General features: G+C 43.3%; 1 protein-coding gene across 1 annotated transcript in view; it reads left to right on the top strand.

Annotated features, from left to right (window-relative positions):
- The first annotated feature begins 5436 nt into the window (after nt 1–5436).
- The window catches only part of LOC143292099 (sodium/hydrogen exchanger 9B2-like), a 25896-nt gene continuing 15862 nt past the window's right edge, over nt 5437–15470 (top strand). The window contains exons 1-2 of the mRNA XM_076602282.1: nt 5437–5628; nt 15459–15470. The exon at nt 15459–15470 is cut by the window's right edge and continues 475 nt beyond it. The gene's annotated coding sequence lies outside the window, so the exon portion shown is untranslated. The remainder of the gene's footprint in view (nt 5629–15458) is intronic.

The raw sequence follows: 15470 nt of genomic DNA, 5'->3' as shown, positions 1-15470 counted from the left end.
GACTACCCAGGTCACTGACCACAGTGCCTGACGTCACACCACCCACCATACTGCCAGCACCTTCGAAGCCAGCCGTCATGCCATCCTGGGGGAGATGAAGATGAGGGAGGAAAAACAGGAACCGACCAGAACTTTCCACAGAACAGACATTCCCGGTCTATGCAGTCCTTGTAGATACATATGCCAATTTCAAGACGGATTTATTAGCCACCAGTATGGTTGCGCACGAAGAGGGCAAAACATATATGGCCTTTATGCAAAACTGATCTTCAATCTCGAAGGCATCTCCAACATATTTGTGTGTAGGAGTTGGTAGGGAGGGGTGGCGTTGGGAGAGGGGGGGGGGACAGAAAGAGAGAGGAGAGAGGGAGAGAGAAGACACGACAAAATTATCTAATAACACGAACATTAGATACGGATTGGTGTGCTTTTTTGTTCATTCAGTTCTTGCCCGATATTAGGGTCTTCATTACATAACACTAAATGATATATAGGCATAGACATTTTTGAAATAACAGTTAAGAACTGAAAAGTGAGAGATTCAGATTCAGACATATAGAGAGTCAGAGAGTTACAGACAGTGCGAGTGCCGTGTGTGAAAGCCAGACAGACGGATACCGACAAAGTAACAGACGGAGAGAGACAAACAGAGACAGAGACAGGCATACTGATATTTCAACAACACAAGTTTGGTTTTTTTCCTTGGAAATGGTACTGGAGTAGGGAGGGACAACTTGTTTGGTTTAGCTGACGTTTCTTTTTTCGAGACGGGAGGTCGTCGTAGCAGAATGAGTTATTTAAAGCGTTGGACTTGTTATGCAGTGTTCACCAATGATCAGAATTCGAGGCCGCGTTTCGGCATGGTGTGTCCTTGAGGGGGGAAAAGTACTTTACTCCGATTCTCCTATGCCGAACCTTAGACACAGTGGGTATGAATTCACAGCCCTTATGGCCGTAAAAGGCCATGATAGTACTTTAACTATTATATAACAATGCCGGGAGGAGGGGGGCAGAGAACTTCACACCACGAGGCAGTGGGTGGATTTTTTTTATTACTTTTTGTTTTTAAGGTGAACGACCTATTTTTGGCCTTCGTCCCCTCAAGGTCAGGTTGTTTTGTACTCTGGTCTCGTTTCCAGAATGTCCGCTGACATATATATATATATGTAACAGTAACAAATCTGGCGTTTATTTTGGGACAAGTGTAACCAATAGGGTCCTATCACATTCTTCTCTGTGCCATAAATCCTTCCGCCATGAATATCTTCTCACATGTATGACAATAGGGGTGGGTGTTTTTTGCTTGTTTGGTTTGTTTTTGTTTTTTGTCCGTTGACATGAAATTGTTTGTAGGCATGTGTGTGTGTGTGTGTGTGTGTGTGTGTGTGTGTGTGTGTGTGTCTGTTCTGTCTGTCTGTTTCCCTCTGTCTACATGTCTGAATGTATGTCTCTCCCTGTTTGCCTGGGTGTATCTGATTGTATGTCTGTCTGTCCGTCTGTTTTTTTTGTCTTTCTCCGTTTGCCTGCTTGTCTCTGTCTGTATCTATCTCTGTCTCTCTGTCTGCCTGTCCCTGTCTGTCTGTCTGTCTGTCTGTCACTGTCCCGAACACTGATGACACTTTCCAAGATCACTCGTGGTACCATGAGTACCCCCTAGCCCACCCCGCCTCCCCACACTCCCCCCCCTCCCCCCGCCCCCCTCCCGTCGTCTGCCTACCCAATCCCCACCGAAATTCCACAAAAGATAAGGAAGAAGAATGAGGAAGCAAAGAAGAAGAAGATGATGATGAAGCAGAAGACGACGCGACCTTCACCAGGTCAGTGACGACATACGATCATCTTGTGTTGACATAGAGGCATTTATAGCAGAACTGGGAAAGAAGAAGAAAAAGAAGACAAGAGGGGAAACTGATGCCAACGGTTAGGGGTGGCTGGGAGGGAGAGGGGTGTCCGTGTGGAGGAGGGAGGGCAGGAGTACAGTAAAATAGAATAATGATAATGATGATGATGATAATGATAACAATAATGAAGAATCTTAAAGAATTTACTCTAAAAAAATCAATATAAAAACACACACCTGAACACTATCGTAAGGAGGCGATAGATACAGACAGATAGTTAGACTGAATGTTTCGTTTCAAGGTGTCTAAGCTTGCGGACAGATACATGTTATACGCTTCATCCAATCTGCTTAAGAAACATTGCACACACACACACACACACACACACACACACACATATATATATATATATATATATTTTTTTTTTTAGGAGCAGATGCCTGACGTACTGACGACATCAACCCAATAATGCTCTGGTAACGGCCATGAATAAATGAAGGAATGAATCTTTATTTTTATTTTTCTATGATGGAAGTATTAGTACCTTGGCCAACTTGTACGTATCGGTTGTCCTGAAAAAAATGAACCGCTTTTTGACAAGTAGTTTCTCAGTGATAGAGAATCCGAATTCATTGAAATTTATCACACAGTAACCTTAGGGTATCATCAACAAGTCAAAAATATCTAAATTATGCGAGTACTGTCAAATTCAAAACAGCATGTCAAAAAATCCAATATCAGAGTTGTGTAATGTTCATGCCAGCTGCCAGGTGTTGGCATCTGTCAATCAGTGTCAGTCTAAAAATAGCCTGTGTGGGTGTCAAGTCTATATTTCTTTTTATTGTCGTCTGTATCCAAAATCAGTTCTGTCCAAAGTTTCAGTTTGGAAGGATCAACCATACCTTTGAGTGAAAGTGATAAGGTTACCATTGAAAACTGTTTCAAGGAGAAAGGCTGGGGTGGAAGAAGGATCGTAAAGGAATTTCCAGGCAAGGGGTGGAGTCATGTCACTGTAAATAGACTTGTCGCTAAATTACGCACTACATGGTCACTAGCACGTAAAATTGGCAGTGGGAGACCCAAGACTGCATGTTCGGAGGAGAACAAGGACCGCGTTGGGGAACTGATTCAATCCCAGGAGGAGAACCCAGGGACCCACAAATCTCTCAGAGAAGTTGCAAGCGATTTGCAAGTGAGCAAGTCTTCTGTGCAAAGAATGGCGAAAGAACTGGAGCTGAAGCCCTTCAAGAGGATACTGGTATCAAGGAGGGTCCAAAATGTTAGAGGGAAAAGAAAAACTCGCTGCCGTAGCTTGAATGACCGCTACTCGGCCACTGATGTGAAAAGGATCTTTTTCACAGACGAGATTGAGTGTACGTTAGAGATAGCAAAAAAATTGCCAAAACGATCGGGTTTATGAGAAACGAAAACGAGAAATTCAGCCACCTCGCCTCTATCATGAGACTTCTAGATTTTCAAAAAAGATAATGGTTTCAGCTGGAGTATCCTGGAAAGGAAAAACAAGCATTCATTTTTATTGACACTGATAGAGCCAAGGTTAATAATGAAAGCTACATTAAGTTATTGGATGACAATCTTTTCCCGGATTGTAGACGTCTTTATCCTAGAAACAATTACGTGTTTCAGCAAGATGGGGCTCCTTCACACACAAGTAGGGTAACCCAGGCCCATCTGACTGTAACCCAATGGATTATGCCATATGGGACTCTCTGAAGGAGAAAGTTTATCGGGGAGTGAGAGACAATTTGACCGAGCAGGCGTTAAAGGACAGGATAATTATGTCATGGGAGGAGATAATGGTGGAGGAAATACGTAAAAGCATTTCTGCTTGGAAGAAACGGCTTCATTTAGTCGTGGAGGAAGATGGAGGCCACATTGAGCATAAACTGAAACAAGCGAGTTTTCCTCTAATATTAGATTTTTTGACATGCTGTTTTTTATTTGACAATACTCGCATAATTTGCGTCCGAACTTTTAGATATTTTGCAGATTGGTTGATGATACCCTAAGGTTAGTGTGTGAAAAGAAAATTTTCAATGAATTCAGTTTCTCTGTCCCTGAGAAAATACTTATCGAAAAGCGGTTCACTTTTGGGGGGACACCCGATATATCAGCCGTTGTTTTAATTCATAAGCATAAATCATTACCAAAGAAACTGCATTTATGTAAGATGATAATGCAGAATGAATTTGAGAAAAATACGATCGCTGCTAATGAATTCATGAAGACAGTAAAGAATTCACACACAAGCACGCGCGCGCGCGCACACACACACACACACACACACACACACACACACACACCACGAATATCGCGCGCGTAATGATAAGAATGATGATAACATAATAATCTTGCGTTCTTTTTTCATCAAAGGTGTCTCGCACAGGGAGAACACTACGGACCATAAGGATTGGATGACTCAATAAACTGCAACTAAATGATGAAAACACTAAATTGATTGTCCTTCAATAATATTTTCCTGCCTCTGTTTTGATTAATAGTGCACCCGTCAACAGACAAGTCTTCGAAGAAAAAAGAAAAAGAAGGAGCTTTGAAAATCTCACTGGTAACAGCGAAACTTTTCTTCTTCTTTTTATTCTTCATGGCGATGTTGTGTGTTAAAATGCAGCTTGAATCTGTATTTAAAAAATAATAATAATAAAAAGAAAGAAAAGAAAAAGAAAAAAAGCTTCGGTTGTCCGTGTGTCAGCGTGTATGTTCCCTTTCTATACAAAAGTATACCTATGTCTTCCTATGTCTGTGCGTCTCTCTCTCTCTCTGTCTCTTTCTCTACCTCTCTGTCTCTCTCCTCTTTCTGTCTCTTTTTACACCCCCCCTCTCTCCTCTCTCTCTCCCTCTCTCTCTGATGATGGTGAATATTCTTCGTTGTAGTAGCAGTAGATGTAGCAGTGTTAACAACATTATTATTGTTGTGTCGTTATCGTTAATGTTGTTATTGTTATTGTTGTCACAAGGACAGATTGAAAGACTGGGCGATGCCTAAAATCTTTATACCCGAGTAATAAAGTATTTGAATCTCTCTCTCTCTCTCTCTCTCTCTCTCTCTCTCTCTCTCTGTACCGTTCTGTCTCTGTCAGTCTAGCTGTCTGTCTGTCTGTCTCACTCATCTCGCTCTGTCTCTGTATATCCGTCTGCCAATGAGTCTGTCTGTCTGTCTTCCTCTCTCCAAATGTCCATCTCTGATTTTGGCAGTTTTGGTTTTACACGCAATGTCCCCCCCCCCCCCCCGCATCACCACTCCTCGACGTGCTCCACTCTCTTTCCACGCCCCCCACCCCCCCACCCCCCCACCCCCCGCCCCCATACCCCCTCCTTTCCTTTAGGCCCCACCCCCTCGACACCTCCACCTCCTCCCACGTCTCTCATACCTCCTCTTTAGCCCCTGCCCCCTCCCACCACCACCACTCCCCCATCCTCTCACTGTCTTTCAAGTTTGTCGCCGCCCATGATACAATTTTTTTTAAAAACATTCGCTCCTCCTCCTTTTGTATGTCTGTGTCTTTACGTGTGTGTGAGACAGTGGCTCTTGTGTACATGTGTAAATGGCAAGACATCTGTCCATATGTGTGTGAGTGTGTGTTGCTAAATTGGGCCTCTTCCATTTCAGCTTCTGTGGGAGTATATAAATGCGTATGTGTGTGTGTATGTGTGAGTGGGGGTATGTTTTCTTTTAGGGAAGAACTGCATGTGTTTGTTTTGTCATCTCGTAAGACGTGGTGATCTTCCATTGAACCAGATTTTTCAGGTATGTTGGATCTATTGCAGTGTGCATTGTATCCTTTGCTGGCCATAATGTGTGTGTGTGTGTGTGTGTGTGTGTGTGTGTGTGTGTGTGTGGTGCGCGCAAACATGAGAGAATATGGAACTATGGCGAAAAAGAAAAGAAAAATAAACGAACGAAATAGCTTAGCAAATGAATGAGTAAAAGAATAAAAAGATATAAACATAAACAAACAGGCAAGTATATATATATATATATATATATATATATATATATATATATATATATATATATATATATATATATATATATACTAAAGGTAATTACGCACGATTAACAAACTATGTTACTTAAAGTGGCGAAGGCACAATACAGGCATCCTAATCACCTCTACCAGACTTTCGCGGCTTTGCTGTGACTGGTCAATAACTACTAAAAAAAAAAAAAAAAAAACAAAAAAAAAACAACAGATGAATATGCTATAAACGTATGGGTATTTGCTTTCGTATTAAAAAGAAGAAGAAGAAGAAAGAACCAAACAAGCATGTAAAGACGGAAAGGAAACTATCAGACAACACGAAATCACACACACAGAAAACTAAAAATAATAATCTGTAGATAAAAATAACATTTTTCCACACCATATTTTGAAAAGGAACTGGAACTGTTGTGTTTTTTGTTGTTGCTTTTGTTGTTGTTGTTGTTGTTTTTATGAAAACTGTGGCCTATTCATTGAAGCATTTATCTATATCATGTATGTATTTATGTAGGTATATCTACATATTTATGTATCTATGTATTTAACTTTGAATAGATGAGTGCGTTTTTGTTTGTAAGTTTATTCATTTGTTTAATTATTTAGCTATGTATGTGTGCATGTATGTCTGTATATGTATTTATATATTTGTTTATTTATATATACATTTCCGCCCAACTTATGTCTGTATGTATGTATGTATGCATGTGCCTATCTGTCTACCTATTTCTGCGTTTCTTCGTTTGATTACTTGTTGTTATTGTTGTTGTTGTTTTTTGGGGGGAGTGTTTGGTGTTGTTGTTTTTTTTACTTGTCTCTGTTTCATGATATGAGCACGTTTTATAATTCCATGATATAAAGTCGTTTTTATTGTGCATTGTGTTAATAGTGTGTATGTGGACACGTGTGTGTGTGTGTGTGTGTGTGTGTGTGTGTGTGTGTGTGTGTGTCGCGCGCGCGCGCGCGCCCCCATGTATGAAACCATTCATCTTTGTGCAGGACTTTTGCTGTGACAAAAACACAGGACTTTTCGAGACATCGGACACCCACACAGACAGACAGACAGACAGACAAATGGAGTGACAGAGGTTTCTTTGGCTGCGGAAAGGAGGGACACGCGGAAATCATTCATTTTCCCTCTGACAGATGAAGACGTCACTGACTGCTCTCTTTGTGTCTTTATGTTTCTGTGTGTTGCTGTCTGTCTCTTTCTTCTCTCTGTGTCTCTGTCTGTCTGTCTCTCTCTGTCTTTCTCCTCTCTCTCTCTCTCTCTCTCTCTCTCTCTCTCTCTCCCTCTGTCCCCTAACTCTCTGTTAAAGAGTGAATATGTATAGTTGCGGAATGGCGCTTGCGATCTCGTGTGAGTTTTGGGCGCATTTAAATGAATTCGTCAGTGTGTGTGTGTGTGTGTGTGTGTGTGTGTGTGTGTGTGTGTGTGTGTGTGTGTTCCTTGATTTTAACATATCCTTGTTCCTTGTGTGTGTGTGTGTGTGTGTGTGTGTGTGTAGTTCAAAAGATCATGCAAATTATATGAGATGTGTTCACAAACATGTATGTCTTGTTTTTTGTCGCCCCATCCACCCCCATCCCTCCTTCCATTGCCTGAAGGACTTTTTAACGAGTGTACAGACGAACACGAAGGAGAGACGGTTGTTCTTTCTCTCTCGGATTTTTTTTTTCTTCTTCTTCTTCTTCTTCTTCTCAAGGTTAAGATGAAAACACATCCATCTGATTCGAACAAAAAAACAAAACAAAAAAAAACACTGCGATGTTATTACAAACAACACGAAGCATATTTATACCCCATCAGCATGGGATTCATGACAACTTAACAAACACAACGCCGGGAAAAGCAATCCATATGGGAAGACTGGGACAACTTGACACAGTCGAGTGTTACCCACTTCACACAGCGTATTTGGGTGTGTAGCTCAAATTTCCTGACCAACGCTACAAGTGTATGTATTTCTCTCGGGCCTGGTTAACGCCGGAATATCAATATGAAAGGAACCGTAGAGCACGCCAGCCTTGTCAAGTAGTCTCAAGCCAAAATGGACCTTCATAGAAGCATCGTCATCATCAGCATCGTTCATCATCAATATAGAAAACAAAATTAGTCTCCCACATTCTGTGGCTTTCCATGCCCTGCTCTTATGGTGAACTCAGTTTCGATCACCCTCCATTTCCTCGAGGTGAGCCCTGTCAAATTCTTCGGGGTAGGTCGAGTCATGGGGGCCTGTTGTTTGTGGATACATGGGGGCACACACTGTAGGGCTGGGGAAGGGGTGGGGGGAGTGAGGCGACGCTCACCCAGTCTGTTCCGTGACGAAACGAGTATTGTCGTCAGCAGGGGCTTTGGAGGTGATGTCCTTCGAATCAGAATAGGCACTACTGAACACCTCTGAAGTGACTCTGCAGCAGTGCAGGATCTTCTCAAAATCGATAGTTCTCCATAGAATACCGACGCTAGGACTGTGACAGACGAACCTGGGTGTGGCCGTGTGTGGGGGATTCGGAATGAGCAGCGTGGGAGTAATGTCACTGAAAGCGATGCAATTTGTGAAGCAGAAAAAAAGGCTGCTTATATTAATTATATAATAGGAGGTCTCTTTGTTTACTCGGTCACCAAGTGACAGTACGCAGTAATTGTTTCTTATTCTTTCGCCCCCTACCACCACCACCACCACCACCGCCATCACACACACAGAGTTCCCCCTAACCCCCTCTCCCTAACCGCCCTTCCTTCCATCAGCAGTTTCCGGGCAAAGAGAACATGTACGTCTTCTTCGAGACCGAGACAAAGGACACCACACACCATCGCTAATTTTGGTAGTGTATCGGAGGGTCGTCAGCAAAGTGAGAGCTGTGTAGTTAATAGTTTCTTCACTTCAACAGGAATCAATTTACCGCTTAATCGTTCGTGAAGGACTATAACTCTCAAAACTTGGAGGCAAGACAGCTCTGGCTCTTAGTGCTGAAGTCTTGGAGGTTAGCTGGTCTTTGGTGACCATCCCAGCGCCGACAGCCCCAGAACCTTCTTGGCCGAGAGAGTGGGGATGTAACTTGGACAAGACACTCTCCACTTTAATCAAATTCTGGCCCTGATAGTCGGGACAGCAGTTGCCTGCTCTGCTGTTCTGATGGTTCTAGTCTACCTTATAGTTTATTTTTGATTACTATTACTACCACTGCCGCTGATACCAGACATCTGCTATGGCCACTCCTGCCGGTGGTGGTTCAGTTTAGTTCTCTCACTATCCCTCTCTCCCTCTGTGTGTGTGTGTGTGTGTGTGTGTGTAAAACACGTTCATTTTTCTTACATTTTCCCTGTTTCATCGCCTCGCTCTGCTTCAAATATCATGAAAAATTATGTGCTTTTACTCATCGGTATAATCATTTCGTTACTCTATGGTTAGTTTGGTACCTACGTGATTGTAGTTATAGCTCATCCATTCAGTTTTTGTATATTTAGTTACTTAACAGTGATACATGCGGTATTTGCCCGTTCAACAATTCAGGCTATGTGTCTGTGTATTCATTCATCGACTCTGCGTTCACTTTTCATTAACTTAGTCACCAGTTCTGTTTCTTTGTTTACTCGGTCACCTCAATGCTTGCAGTACAACTGTTTCCTAGTCCTAACAACCCCCCTCCACCCACCACCCTCGCCTCAAACCGCCTTCCATCCCATCTCCCAGCCTCCGAACACATAGAAAAGGTCTTGTCGAGACAGACAATGGACACCATGGGCCATCACTTGCACTGACAGAGACAGAGTAGTCCTCGCCGCGAACGTACACACGTAGTTCTACGTCAATGACGTTAATCATGGAATGACGTCAAAGCTTCGAACGTGACGCAGATATGTGGAACACTTGCTGTCACCTGCGGTAAGGCTGGCAGCCATGCTTAAAACCAAGAAAGGACGAAGGAAGGGATGAAGGCAGACTGTTTTTTGTCTCGTCACGCGTACTGGTGATTGTAGACATCTGATTAAAGTATCAGTTTTCATATTTGAATGTGATCCTTCTTCTTCTTCTTTTTTTTTAATAATATTATTATTAGTAGTAGTAGTAGTATTTATATGTATTTATCTTTCTTTTTTTTTTATTATTATTATTATTTTTTTGTTTTGTTTTGTTTATTTATTTATTCTTTTTTTTTTTCTCGAGGCCTGACTAAGCGCGTTGGGTTACGCTGCTGGTCAGGCATCTACTTGGCAGATGTGGTGTAGCGTATATGGATTTGACCGAACGCAGTGACGCCTCCTTGAGCTACTGATACTGATACTTCTTCTTCTTCTCATCTTCCTTTACTTCCCTTTTTTTATCCTCCTCTTCCTCCTCCTCCACCGCCTCATCTTTCTACTACGACCAAACAAGAGAGCTACAAGTCCATTCCAACACACTTACTTATTTTGTAATATCTGATTGATACGCACTGCCACAATGACAGAAGAAAGTTAATGTCTTCTGTTATGCCGTTGTTAAAGCTGATCATTTATTTCTCCCTTTTTGTTTCCAATAAAGACATACACCTACGTGTGTGTGTGTGTGTGTGTGTGTGTGTGTGTAAGCAAGCAAACAAGACCCCCTTCTCAACTCAAACTCATCAGTGACAGCAACAAGTAGACCACGCCATTCCATGAAGGCGTCGAAGAGTGCGGACTGATCCATACTGTACGCTATGCTACACAAAATGCACGACTAACAGGAAGATTTCACCAAGTGACAACTTCATCAATCAGTCCGTCAGACAGACGGGACAGAGCCGTGAAGACAAACGTTCGAGAAGGGAAGGGGGAGGGGATGGGGGTGTATGTGTGGAGGGGGTGGGGGGATGTTGCGGGCGTTGGGGGAAGAAGCAGAGAAAACAAGCAGGCACGGACAGGGCAGGGATGGAGAATGTGACGGAGATGAGGATTGGGGAGAGGTATTGTGGGAGGTAAGGGGGGAGGGAAGTTGAGTAGTTGGTGAGGGGAAGCTGTGGTGGTGGTGGCTTCGATGACTTCGTCGTTTCACTGCATGGTCACGCGACAATTTGTTTTTCATCTCCGTAATCAGTGACGTGAATAAGAATATGAAGATACCTGTCTTGGTGGTGTGCATGTACACCTACGAAGAGTCTGTCGTATAATTGACTCACTTGTGTAAACAAAGTGAGTCTGTTTTAAACCGGTGTTATGTTGTGTGTGTGTGTGTGTGTGTGTGTGTGTGTGTGCACGCGCGTGTGTGTGTGTGTGTGGTAAACTTTAACATTGCCATTTTCTCTGGATATACTTTGTCTGCCAATATCAAATTTGACTTAAGCATAGTATGAAAAAAATCTTCACAGCCATACCAATAACAGGTTGTAAGTCTCCCGAATTAAGCCGTTTTTTTTCCGAATCACTAACGGTTTATTTCGTTAAGGTTTGTTCCGAAATCCGAAAATTATAATAACTGCTTCCTACTGAATCAGGCACACTAGCAGGTAGTTTGTATTCGAAACAACACAAAACAAAAACAAAAAACAAACAAAAAAGAAACTAACAAACTTTGTCATTCTCGTTGACATTCTGTCTATCTGTGTTTGTTTGTCTGTCTGTCTCTCTGTCACTTCGAACTGCATGCAGGGAAACTGTAGAGCATGTAAGCTTAAGAGTACAGTGGAGGAGGGGGGTGGGGAGAAAGAAAGAAAAAGGGATAGCGTTTGGAGAAATGGGGAAGTGTGAAGTGCAAACGAAGAAAGGGGGGTGGGGGGGTGGGGTCTAGGATTACTGGAGAGGTAGTCAGGGAATAAGATCGACGAGAGGGGAAAGGTGGGGGGAGGTGGGGAAAGGGGGGTGTGGGGGGATAGCGGGGGAAGGGGGGGGTCGAGGGGAGGTAGGGACAGGCACACACACACACACACACATACACACACACACACGGTGGAGAGAATGAGGATTTGGGACAGGGGGCGACGGGGGTGGGAGTGGAAGAGTGGTGGGCCGTGGAGGGGAAATTTTGACAAGACAAAGGTGCAGAGTGACAAGCCTGAGACAGGGCGAGATTGATCACGGGAGACAAGCAGGGTCACAGGAGTGACAGTGTAGCACAGCGTCGTCTTCCTTGTGTACTGTATTTTTGTATTGCCTTGACCCTGGTGGTGGTCGTGGCGTCCTCCCCTTTGTTGACGATCTCTCTGTCTCTGACTCTGTCTCTGTCTCTGTCTGTCTCTGTCTCTCTCTCTCTGTCTCAGTTTCTGTCTGTCTGTCTCACAATCTGTCTCTGTCTGTCTGTCTCTGTCTCTCTCTGTCCCTGTCTGTCTGTCTGTCTCTCTCTGTGTCCCTGTTTCTCTGTCTCTGTCTGTCTGTCTCCCACTCTCTGTCTCTTTGTCTCCCTGTCTGTATCTCTCTCTGTGTCTCTTTGTCTCCCTGTCTGTATCTCTCTCTGTGTCTCTTTGTCTCCCTGTATGTATCTCTCTCTCTGTCTCTTTGTCTCCCTGTCTGTATCTCTCTCTGTGTCTCTTTGTCTTCCTGTCTGTATCTCTCTCTCTGTCTCTTTGTCTCCCTGTCTGTATCTCTCTCTGTGTCTCTTTGTCTCCCTGTCTGTATCTCTCTCTCTGTCTCTTTGTCTCCCTGTCTGTATCTCTCTCTCTGTCTCTTTGTCTCCCTGTCTGTATCTCTCTCTCTGTCTCTTTGTCTCCCTGTCTGTATCTCTCTCTGTGTCTCTTTGTCTCCCTGTCTGTATCTCTCGGTGTGTCTCTTTGTCTCCCTGTCTGTATCTCTCTCTGTGTCTCTTTGTCTCCCTGTCTGTATCTCTCTCTGTGTCTCTTTGTCTCCCTGTCTGTATCTCTCTCTGTGTCTCTTTGTCTCCCTGTCTGTATCTCTCTCTGTGTCTCTTTGTCTCCCTGTCTGTATCTCTCTCTGTGTCTCTTTGTCTCCCTGTCTGTATCTCTCTCTGTGTCTCTTTGTCTCCCTGTCTGTATCTCTCTCTGTGTCTCTTTGTCTCCCTGTCTGTATCTCTCTCTCTGTCTCTTTGTCTCCCTGTCTGTATCTCTCTCTCTGTCTCTTTGTCTCCCTGTCTGTATCTCTCTCTCTGTCTCTTTGTCTCCCTGTCTGTATCTCTCGGTGTCTCTTTGTCTCCCTGTCTGTATCTCTCTCTGTGTCTCTTTGTCTCCCTGTCTGTATCTCTCTCTGTGTCTCTTTGTCTCCCTGTCTGTATCTCTCTCTCTGTCTCTTTGTCTCCCTGTCTGTATCTCTCTCTCTGTCTCTTTGTCTCCCTGTCTGTATCTCTCTCTGTGTCTCTTTGTCTCCCTGTCTGTATCTCTCTCTGTGTCTCTTTGTCTCCCTGTCTGTATCTCTCTCTGTGTCTCTTTGTCTCCCTGTCTGTATCTCTCTCTGTGTCTCTTTGTCTCCCTGTCTGTATCTCTCTCTGTGTCTCTTTGTCTCCCTGTCTGTATCTCTCTCTGTGTCTCTTTGTCTCCCTGTCTGTATCTCTCTCTGTGTCTCTTTGTCTCCCTGTCTGTATCTCTCTCTCTGTCTCTTTGTCTCCCTGTCTGTATCTCTCTCTCTGTCTCTTTGTCTCCCTGTCTGTATCTCTCTCTCTGTCTCTTTGTCTCCCTGTCTGTATCTCTCTCTGTGTCTCTTTGTCTCCCTGTCTGTATCTCTCGGTGTGTCTCTTTGTCTCCCTGTCTGTATCTCTATCTCTGTCTCTTTGTCTCCCTGTCTGTATCTCTCGGTGTGTCTCTTTGTCTCCCTGTCTGTATCTCTTTCTCTGTCTCTTTGTCTCCCTGTCTGTATCTCTCTCTGTGTCTCTTTGTCTCCCTGTCTGTATCTCTCTCTGTGTCTCTTTGTCTCCCTGTCTGTATCTCTCTCTGTGTCTCTTTGTCTCCCTGTCTGTATCTCTCTCTCTCTGTCTCTCTATCTCTCTCACTTTCCCCCTCTCTCTTATTACTGTCTTCCTTTCTCAAAATATACTATTGTAATGATGCCTGTGGTCTATATACAATTAACAATTTCGCACTCGCATTCTCTGTCTCTGTCTGTCTCTGTCTCTATCTCTTTCTGTCTGTCTGTCTCTCTTTCTGTCTGTCTGCCTCTCTCTCTCTCTGCCGCTCTGTTTCTCTGTCTCTCTCTGTGTGTCTGTCTCTCTTTTTCTCTATCATCTGTCTCTGTCTCTCTGTCCCCCCCCCTCTCTCTCTCTTACGTGTGTGTGTAACAATAACAATAACAATAATGGTTTATTCAGTTTTTGCAGGCCATCTGGCCCATATGAACAGGAGAAATGCTTGAAGATAGCAAAAGATATGAAGTGAGTGAAAAAAGAAGTTTTTACTGCTAAAATCACGTGCACGTCAAAAGACACACCTGGTTCCATGTGACAACACGTAATTGTATTTTACAGTAGTTGTAATGTAAGTTTACTTTCACTTTCTAAGCTTCAAACATTCATTAATGTATACTGTTACTTTAAATGTCAGTTTAGCTGACCAGTTGGTACACAGTAACTGTACTTTAAAATCTGATGGAAATCAGATGTGTGTGTGTGTGTGTGTGTGTGTGTGTGTGTGTGTGTGTGTGTGTGTGTGTGTGTAAGGATGGGGAGGAGTTGTTTGAGTGTGGGTGTGTGAAGGGGGAGAGTGGTGTGTGTGTGTGTGTGTGTGTGTGTGTGTGTGTGTGTGTGTGTGTGTGTGTGTGTGTGTGCAGGAACTTGAATACGCATGCCTGTGTGGATGCGAGTGATTAACTGATTGACTGACTGATGGAATGATATGATATTTGTTTGCTTGTAAACAGGTTTGTATATTTGTGTGCTTGTTTATTTGTTTGTCTTGTTCGCTGTAGATGTATTCCTTCTTTCCTTTAATTCTTTTCTTCTTCCATCCGTCCCTTCACTACTCACTTCCATTATCACACACAGAGGTAGGCCTATCCCTTCCTTCTCTGATTCACCCCATCCAGGCATCCTTCCTGCCTTGACTACTGTAACTCTCTATTGTCTAGTTTGCCTGCTTCATCCATTCAGTCCCTTCAGCACATACAAAACTCTGCTGCCCGACTCGTCCTCAGAAAGAAAAGATCTGAGCACATCACTCCTCTTTTGCAACATCTCCACTGGCTCCCTGTCTCACACCGAATAAAGTACAAGATCAGCATTCTATGCTACAAATGTATTCACAAATCAGCCCCTTCCTATCTCTGCGGCTGCCTTCACTTCTACACTCCATCTCGCTCACTACGATCAGCTTCATCCACTCTATTTACGCATACCCAGATTCAAACTCTCGACTGTTGGCCGCCGTTCTTTCTCTGTCTCTGGACCTTGCAATTGGAATGAACTTCCGTTTTCGCTTCTTCAAGTCTCCACACTCAGCTCTTTCAAGTCTGGCCTTAAAACCCACCTCTTCCCAAAATAGCCTCCCTTCCCTGCCTCTCCCTTGTCTTCAGTTTCTCCAGTTTTAGATTTATGCGTGCATGAGAATGACTGGTGCGAAAGCGCTTTGATTTGTCTATGCACAAGATTCAGCGCTATATAAATACCATTATTATTATTATTATTATTATTATTATCATTATTATTATTATTATTATTTCATTCCTCTTTTGATTGATTCTTTCTTCTCCTTTTTGCAGAGACGCAGAAGT

The sequence above is a fragment of the Babylonia areolata genome, chromosome 18 (assembly GCF_041734735.1).
Source record: "Babylonia areolata isolate BAREFJ2019XMU chromosome 18, ASM4173473v1, whole genome shotgun sequence".
Taxonomy (NCBI): Eukaryota; Metazoa; Mollusca; class Gastropoda; order Neogastropoda; family Buccinidae; genus Babylonia; species Babylonia areolata.
Note: the sequence above shows the minus strand (reverse complement) of the source record. Positions and strands in the feature narration are given on the sequence as shown.